At 40.3% G+C, this 9120-nt stretch overlaps 1 pseudogene; it reads left to right on the top strand.

Annotated features, from left to right (window-relative positions):
* The first annotated feature begins 222 nt into the window (after window positions 1–222).
* Window positions 223–8913, top strand: LOC129531473 (peptidyl-prolyl cis-trans isomerase A-like; annotated as a pseudogene).
* The last annotated feature ends 207 nt before the right edge of the window (window positions 8914–9120 follow it).

Genomic DNA, 9120 nt, shown 5'->3' on the forward strand with positions numbered 1-9120 from the left:
TCTGAAGGGAAGTGCGACCATTACCCAGAGTTCAATTACACTGTCGGCTTTACCAGAGACACAAACTCCCAAAAGGGTCAAATCAAATTAGAAAGAATAGAAAGGATTATGTGAATTTTTAATGTTTTGGATTTTTTTTATTTGGTTTAGTTTGGTATTTTGTTTTTTGTTGTTGTTGTTTTGTTTTGTTTTTAATCCTCTCCTCTACCCCTCACAGCCTACATGCATGTGGAAACACTTCAGGTGAGTGAGGGCTGGATTTTTTTATCTCTACTATTTTATGACCTCACTGCCTGATCTCCTTTGGGTTCAGCCTGATTTCTTCAAGTGCTTGAAGCTATGATCACTTTTTTCTTTTTTGGAATGGAGTCTCACTCTGTCATGCAGGCTGGAGTACAGTGGCATGATCTCGGCTCACTACAACTTCCGCCTCCCAGGTTCAAGCAATTATCCTGCCTCAGCCTCCTGGTAGCTGGGATTACAGGTGTGTGCCACCACACCCAACTAATTTTTGTATTTTTATTAGAGACGGGGTTTCACCATGTTGGCCAGGCTGGTCTTGAACTCCTGACCTCAGATGATCTGCCCGCCTTGGCCTCCCAAAGTGCTGGGATTATAGGCGTGAGCCACTGCGCCCAGCCAATGATCACTTTTTAAAAAACCAATTAACTCTTTTTAAAAATACTAAAATTCTTAAACTTTCTTACTCATTCTAAAGAAGCAAAATCAAAACTAAGGCCTGAATAATTTTTTAGAAGGTCCCAGTTTCTGTGAGGAGTAAGTATGGCCCTGACCTTCACTTAAGGTGGCAGAGAATGTGTCTTTTTCCTCTACCTTCCCTGGAAGCATTCTTCTATCCCCTGCCTTGACCCAGCATTGCAAGGTAAAAGCTGACACCAGAAGGGGAGACAAGAGGGCAAGGGAAAAACAGAAAGCAAACACACTAATGCATCTCACTATATGCATGAACATCACACGGCCATATGTGGCTTTTTATTTCTGAGAATTTAATCTCAGAACTAATCAGGGATGCCCATCCTCAACATCCTCATCTTGGAATGGGAAAGAAGATTCCTTCATTTCCAAGTAGATCCCTAGCGAACTGTCCTGAAAAGTTTGGCAAAGTACAACTCCTTTCCGGGAACCATTTGAAAATACGATATCTTGATACAAAGCAAAGTTGTTTAGATTACGTTGTGATAAAGCTAAAGTAGGGCTCAATCTCCATTTAGGCCAGGAGTCACCAAATTGTTCTGTAAAGGGTCGTTTCATCTTCACTGATGAACTCTACCTTTGCAGTGTGAAAGCAGCCATGGACAATATATAAATGAATGGGCATAGCTGAGTCCCTAAATAAAACTTTACCTACAAAGATTACGAAGATAGAAGGGGGCTTGGGTTTAGCCTACAGGCCATAATTTACTGACTCCTCCTGATTTAGACTATAATGATAATGATAAATACAATAATAATAATAAATATAACAATAATGAGTATTTCCCTCATTTAATTATTACAATGAACTCCCATGAAGTAAATCCTCATATAAAGGGATGATAGTGAAAATAATTAACAATTGATATGACCAATCAGAACACACAAAGCATAGATTTTCAACACGGTTGAAAATCAAACTGCTGTGATCACCCCACGTTATAGATTTGGGAACTGGGCTTAGAATAGGGGCATAAATTAACCTAGATATACAAACAGTACACATAGTCGAGCTGGGCGTTTCATGCATGCAGTCTAACTCTGGAGCCCACATTCTCAGCCACCTGATACATGCTGCTGTAGGCCAGAGAGACTTTGCTCCAGATGCTTGTGTAAGTCCCTACTAGCTGTTCAATCACAAGCATGTCTTGCTAAGAGCAATCTGTTCATACTATTTCCAAAAATATTCAAAACACAGGTGAGCCATGATAGTTTAGAAATATTGGGCAACCCACTTGGGTCCCCTTCCACACTGTGGAAGCTTTGTTCTTTCGCTCTTTGCAATAAATCTTGCTGCTGCTCACTCTTAAAAAAAAAAAAGAAAAAAGAAATATTTCAGTATGTTAATACTTACATTGAAAATAAATTGACAGAAAATGTGAATTCCTTTGGCTTTCTCTAACTTGAGTTTTTCTCCTTCTCTATACCTAATGGCTTATTCCCACACTTTCTTCTCTGCTCAGGTCTCTGCTCAAATGTCTTACTGTGAGGGCTTCCTGACTACCAGCAGATTAATAAAATAGCACCCCCTGCCCTGCCCTTCTTATCTCTCTTTCTCTCTTGCCTTGCTTTATTTTTCTCCATAGCATGTAACACCATCTGTTATACATCAGGTCCTTGAATAATTTCTTTCAATGTCATTTCATTGCAACATGAATGAGAAAAAAAAATGTTTCCCAGCCTGGGTCATTGTATGCAGTTTGCAGGTTCTCCCCATGTCTGTGTGGGTTTTCTCCAGGTACTCTGGTTTCCTCTCACATTCCAAAGATGTGCATGTTAGGTTCATTGATATGTTTAAATTGTCCCAGTCTGAGTGAGCGTGTGTGTGTGTGTGTGTGTTTGCTGCGAAAGAATGAGGTCCTGTCCAAGGCTGGTTCCCACCATGTGTCCTGAGCTGCCATGATGGACTCTAGCCACCAGCAACCCTGAACTGGAATAACTGAGTAAATGTCTTACTTGTTCTTATTCTTTCTTAAGTGTATGTATAGCTCACATTTATTTCAATCTTTAACATCAGAAGTGTTTTGGTCCTTATGTAAAAGTTTGGGCAGAGCACGGTGGCTCACGCCTAAAATTGCAGCACTTTGAGAGGCTGAGGAGGGAGGATCACTTGAGCCTAGAAGTTTGAGACCAGCCTGGGCAACACAGTGAGACACCATCTCTATTTTGTAAACATTTATTTTTATATAAATAAAAAATGAAAGTTTGGTGATGTTTTTGTAACCAGAAATATGCCATGGGAACTTAACTGATGTACACTCCTGTTTACATCAATTAGTCTATAGTAAAATTGATTTTGTTATATATCATTTTGCTTAAGTTGCAGTTTCTAAGAACTCATGGACACATTAAGTGAAGACTTACTGTACCATGTTTTGAATTTATTTATTGCTTGTCTCCACTAATGAGAATATTAGCTCCACAAAGTTAAGAGCTTTGTCTTGTCAGTTACTATATCCTTTAGGACCCGGAACAGCAATTGGTAAATGACTGAATGAATATTGTTTACAGTAGAAAGGCCATATGGTACGCTAATTAAAACACTGAATTTAGAATCAGAGGTAGGTTGGAATCCCACCTCTGCCACTGACTAGTTGTGTGATCTTGGACAGGTTAACCACTTGAAGCTTCAGAGACTGCAGTGAGGCCCTGGCATAGGAACATGCTCATCACGGGCATGTTCACAGAGCAAAGCAGCCAGCGTGACTGCAGCACAGAGTAGGAAGGGTGTGGAAGGAGATGAGAGAGGTGAGTGTTGAGAGGCAGATTGTATAGGTCCTGTGGGCTATTTTAAGGACTGAGAGTTTTTCTCAGAGTGACAGGAGAAGCCAGTTGGAGAATGTCAAGCAGATAAATAAAGTGATTTGTTTTGACTATTATAAAGACTGCATAAGGGTAAGGGCAGAGGCAGAGAGATTAGGAGGCCACTGCAATAATCTGGGTGAGAGATAATGGTGGCTTGGGCCAGGCTGGCAGCTGTGGAGGTGTTGAAAGACTGTCAGATTCAGGATATATTTTGAAGACAGCCAACAAAATTTGCTGATGGTTTGAGTGTAGAATGGAGAAGAGAAGAGTCAACAATGATGCCAAGGTTTTGGGGGAGGATTGTGGGAGAAGCAGGTGTGGTGTGGGGGAATCAGGAATTTGGTTTTGGTTAAGTTTGAGAAGCCTATTCAATTCTCAAAATTCTCAGCCTGCTTGCTATTAGATGTTCAAGTAGAAATGTCAAGTTGGCAGTTGGATAGAAGATTCTGGCATTTATGGAAGAGGTACAGGGTAGAGATATAAACTTTAATATTGTCAACAGATAGATCAGAAGTTTCTATCCTGGCTGCTCTTAAAAATCTAAGCACCTAAGGAGATTTTTCTTAAAAAAAAGGAAAAAAAAGAAAAAAGAAAAAGAGAGAGAGAGAGAGAAAAGCCTGAGCAACAACCCAGATCAATGAAATCAGAATTTATCTGGGTAGGGACTACCAGAATTTTCAACAAATTACTGAGTGTTTAGACTCAGGAAGATGAAGAAAAACTATAAAGGAATTAGAAAAGAAACAGCCATAAAATAGGAGGAAACCAGATGAGCAAGATGTCCCCAAACTCAAGTGCAAAGAGTATTTCAAGAAGACAGTAATAAGCTGTGTCAGATGCTACTGATGGGCCAAGTAAGATGAGAACTAAAAAATGATTACCAAACTTAGGAAAATGTAAATAACTGTTTTCCTTGACAACTCCTCTTGGGATAGGGTCAAGAGAGATTTTACATTGATGGGCGTTATCAAGTTTATTTATACTAAAAATAATATCTCAGCCTGGTGTGGTGGCTCATGCCTATAATCCCGGCACTTTGGGAGGCCAAGGTGGGCAGATCACTTGAGTCCAGCAGTTTGAGACCAACCTGGGCAACATGGTGAAGCCCTGTCACTACAAAAATACAAAAATTAGCTGGGCGTGATGGTGCACACCTGTAGTCCCAGCTACTTGGGAGGCTGAGATGGGAGGATCACCTGAGCCCCGGGGTGTTGAGGCTACAGTGAGCTGAGATAAGACCACTGCACTCCAGCCTGGATGACAGAGCAAGACCCTGTCTCAATAATAATAATAATAATAATAATAGTAACATCTTGTAATTTAAAATAGCATCTTTGGACATCAGAGCTCATTAGAAGTTGTTTGTCCTGCTGTGTCTTGTGACAGCATCACCTATAACTCAATATTCAGGACAAGGTCAGTTGGTGATTTGGTCCCAGCCTGAGTCTCCTGCAAATAACATGGTCCTGCATTTTCTTCTCTGAGCTAGAATGAAGAGGGAATCTTTGAACTTGATTAACAAGGAGATGGGATGATAAATCCATCCAGCCACTCCAAGAAGCCAAGTTAAGGTAAGGTAGAAGAGGACTACATATAAATAGGACAAACCAAAGCAGACACTAAGAAAACAGAACCCCTCCTTCTTTTTATTTGAGAAAATGCCCTGTCTCTTCCCTGGAACAATAACAAACAAATGCTTAACTTATATAATGCTTTAAAGATGAGCAAACTTGAGGCCAAGTGTGGTGGCTCACACCTATAATCCCAGCAATTTCAGAGACCCAGGTAGAAGGATCACTTGAGTTCAGGAGTTCAAGACCAGCCTGGGCAACATAGTGAGAACCCCATCTCTACAATGAATTTTTTTTTTAATTAGCTGAGCATGGTGGCACGCACCTATAGTCCCAGATACTCGGGAGGCTGAGGCAGGAGGACCAGTTGAGCCTGGGAGGTTGAGGCTGCAGTGAGCCATGATCATGCCACCACACTCAGAGACCCAGTCTCTTAAAAAAAAAAAAAAAATTAACCAACTTGATTTTGCCAGACCCTGCGACAAAGGGAATTCAAAGATTTGAGCTGTCCATTGAGAAAGATCTGCTGCTTAAGTTCAAGTTCATGTCCTCCAGATGTTTCCCCCATCCTCCAGGGTCACTGCCTTCTTGTCGAACTTGAATCTGCCTTCAATTTATTAATGGATCTGGTTGGTGGCATCCACTGTTTACCAAGAGCCTTTCTACAATCCACGCTACTGGACTAACGCTTTCCCCTACTTCACTCTACTCTCAAGGGATGGAAGCACTGACGAAGAGCACAGACAGAATCAAGTGTACATGCAGAACATATGGTAACCATATAAGGGGATGATGTCAAAATTCTCAGCCTCCTTGCTCTTCAGTAGCTTCTTCCCTTTTACCTCGTCTGGATGGTGTATAATGAAGAGGCATCTAGCGGTGCCTCCTGCCTCTAGAGTAAGATTCAAGGGAGGATATATAGGCTCCTCCATAGGGTCAAGAGGTTTTCAAAGGCTGTGTTGTCCCATCCAGCTACCAAAACAAGAGACAAAATTGTGACCTGGAGTTGAAACTCTAGTGAGTGATAAAGAGGGGAATTTTCCTAAAGCAGAAGTTCTCAGTCTGGGGGCTATCTGTGTATTGTGTACTGAATTTTGTGTCCTCCCAAAATTCAGATGTTGAAGCCCTAGTCCCCATTGTGGTTGTATTTGGAGGTGGGGCTTTGGGAGATGATTAGAATTAGATTAGTTCATGAAGGTGAAGCCCTTCTGATGGGATTAGTACCCATACAAGAAGACACACAAGAGCTGTCTACCAATTATGCTAGCTCTCCTCTCTTTCTCTCTCCACCATCTGGGATACTTCAGGAAGATGGCTGTCTGCAAACCAGGAAGAGGTCCCTCAAGTACTAAATCTGCTGGCACCTTGATCTTGGGCTTCCCAGCCTCTAGGACTGTGAGAAATCTTTGCTGTTTAAGCAATCCCATCTATGGTATTTTGTTATAGCAGCCCAAGCTGACTAAGACACTGTGGATACCTTCCATGCCTGGGAGGCTTGCACATCCTTGGACATTATAAGTAATATTTTTCTGAAAAGGGGCCATAACTCTCATCGGAGAGTCAAAAGACCAAGTCTATGACTCCCAAAAGATTATATACCACTGACAGAGTGGCCCTTGTGTTCTTATCCTGTAGAACCACAAGAAACTTGAGGATTGGGGATCCTAGTCCTGGCCTTCATTCCCTACTTGCATGACCAACATCTAAGAGTACTAACAAATATGATGAAATAAGAAAGATTCAAGAGGATACACATATTTTCTTTGTCCAATGTTGCTAATATCCACCTGAGAGTTTATTATCCATAATAAAATGTGGAATCCAGTCTGTACACCATGATCCTTAGCATGCACTTGCACTGTTTCCTATAAGCTTTTAATAATATCAACCTTAGATTCCAAGAAACCTAAATCACTGGGCCTAACACTACCACCGATTTTCTCCCCACTTCCCCTCCAGTATTATGGTGTATTCCAAAGCCAAATATAATTTTTTGGTGGCTTGTTGTGATTAATTTCTGTTCCACTGAGCCTATCCATAGAACAGGCAATGCAACTTTGGAAAAAATGGTAGTCTAACTTATTTTTGCATCATATAGACTGTACAGCAAAGGTCAAGGGACCAATATGAGTATTACTGGGGCACCGAGGGAAAACATTTTCAGAAGAGATCAAGAAAAATGTGACTCAACATGAATGAACCTTGAAAACATTATGCTAAGTGAAAGAAACCAAACATGAAAGACCATACGTTGTATGATTCCATTTACATGAAATGTCAAGAATAGCCAAATCCAAAGAAACTAAAGTAGATGAGTGATTGCCAGGGGATAAGGGAAGAGAGAAAGGGGAGTCACTGCTAATGGACATGGGCTCTCTTTTTGGGGTAATGAAAACGTTTTGAAATTAGATAGTGGTAGTGGTGTATAACTCTGTGACTGTACTAAAAACCACTGAGTTGTACAATTTTAAAGGCTGAATTTTATCATATATGAAATATATCTCAGTTTTTAAAAAGAAGAAAAAGATGTGATTCAAAAAGGATTCCTCACAGTTATAGCTCAGTCACTTATTTGGCAATTAATTTGGGGGCACAGTCTTGAGATAGTTCTATGTATAGGTCCATGCTGCTTAAACTCCCTGACTCCACCTCAGCCAATGGATATTATTTTACTGGCTTTTCTGTTTACAAAGCTATATATATATATATATATATATATATATATATATATATATAGTTATATAGTTATATATATATATGTTTACAAAACTATACACACACACACACACACACACACACATATATATATACTTTTTAAAATTCAGAAAATACAAGAAGATAAAGCTGGGCACAGTGGTATGTGTCTATAGTCCCAGCTACTTGGGAGGCTGATACAGGAGGACTGCTTGAGTCCAGGGGTTCCAGCTTGGGTGACACCATATTTTTAAATAACAAACAACAACCAAAAAAACCCACAAAAACAAAAACAAAACAAAACAAAAAGTCCAAGAGGATATAAGGAATAAAATAACTTGAAAAACCACCACCTAAAGAAGACTACTATTAACATTTTGGTTTATATTTTTTCAGGTTATTTTTCTATGCATACATAACAGGGAAAATACTTTTGAACTATATTAATGTGATTTTCTCTGTTGCTCTTCCTTGTATGTTACCACGTCTCATTCTATATGAAGCATCCTTTTTTCTTATAGCAGAAATGCAGAGTGGAAAAAGAGCCAATATTCAGATTTTACTTCAAGAATAAGATTTCTGAGCGAACATTAAGAGTTGTGAGTGCTTTGCAGATGCTGCTGCCCAAAGTCCCCTGGCACCAGCCAACTGAGTTCTTTGACACTGTGGTCAATGGCAAGTCCTTGGGCTGCGTCTCCTTTGAGCTGTTTGCAGACAAATTTCCAAAGACAGCAGAAACTTTTGTGCTCTGAGTACTAGAGAGAAAGGATTTGGTTATAAGGGTTTCTGCTTTCACAGAATTATTCCAGGGTTTCTGTGCCAGGGTGATGACTTCACATGCCATAATGGCACTGGCAGCAAGTCCATCTACAGGAGAAATTTGATGACGAGAACTTCATCCTGAAACATACAGGTCCTAGCCTCTTGTCCATGGCAACTGCTGGGCCCAATATAAAAACTGGTTCCCAGTTTTTAATCTACACTGCCAAGACTGAGTGGTCAGATGGCAACATGTGGTCTTGGAAAGGTAAAGGAGGGCATAAATTTCATGGAAGCCATGGAGCACTTTGGGTCCAGGAATGGCAAGACCAGAAAGAAGATCACCATTACTGACTATGGACAACTCTAATACAGTTGACCTGTGTTTTATCATAGCCACCAGACCATTCTTTCTGTAGCTCAGGAGAGCACCCCTCCACCCCATTTGCTTGTAAAATCCTATAATCTTTGTGCTGTCACTGCAGTTCTTTGAGTTTCATATTTATCTTATTCCCTTCCATGTCTAGCTGGATTACAGAGTTAAGTTTATGATTATGATATAAAAACTAACAAAAAA

Source organism: Gorilla gorilla, chromosome 12 (assembly GCF_029281585.2).
Source record: "Gorilla gorilla gorilla isolate KB3781 chromosome 12, NHGRI_mGorGor1-v2.1_pri, whole genome shotgun sequence".
Taxonomy (NCBI): domain Eukaryota; kingdom Metazoa; phylum Chordata; class Mammalia; order Primates; family Hominidae; genus Gorilla; species Gorilla gorilla.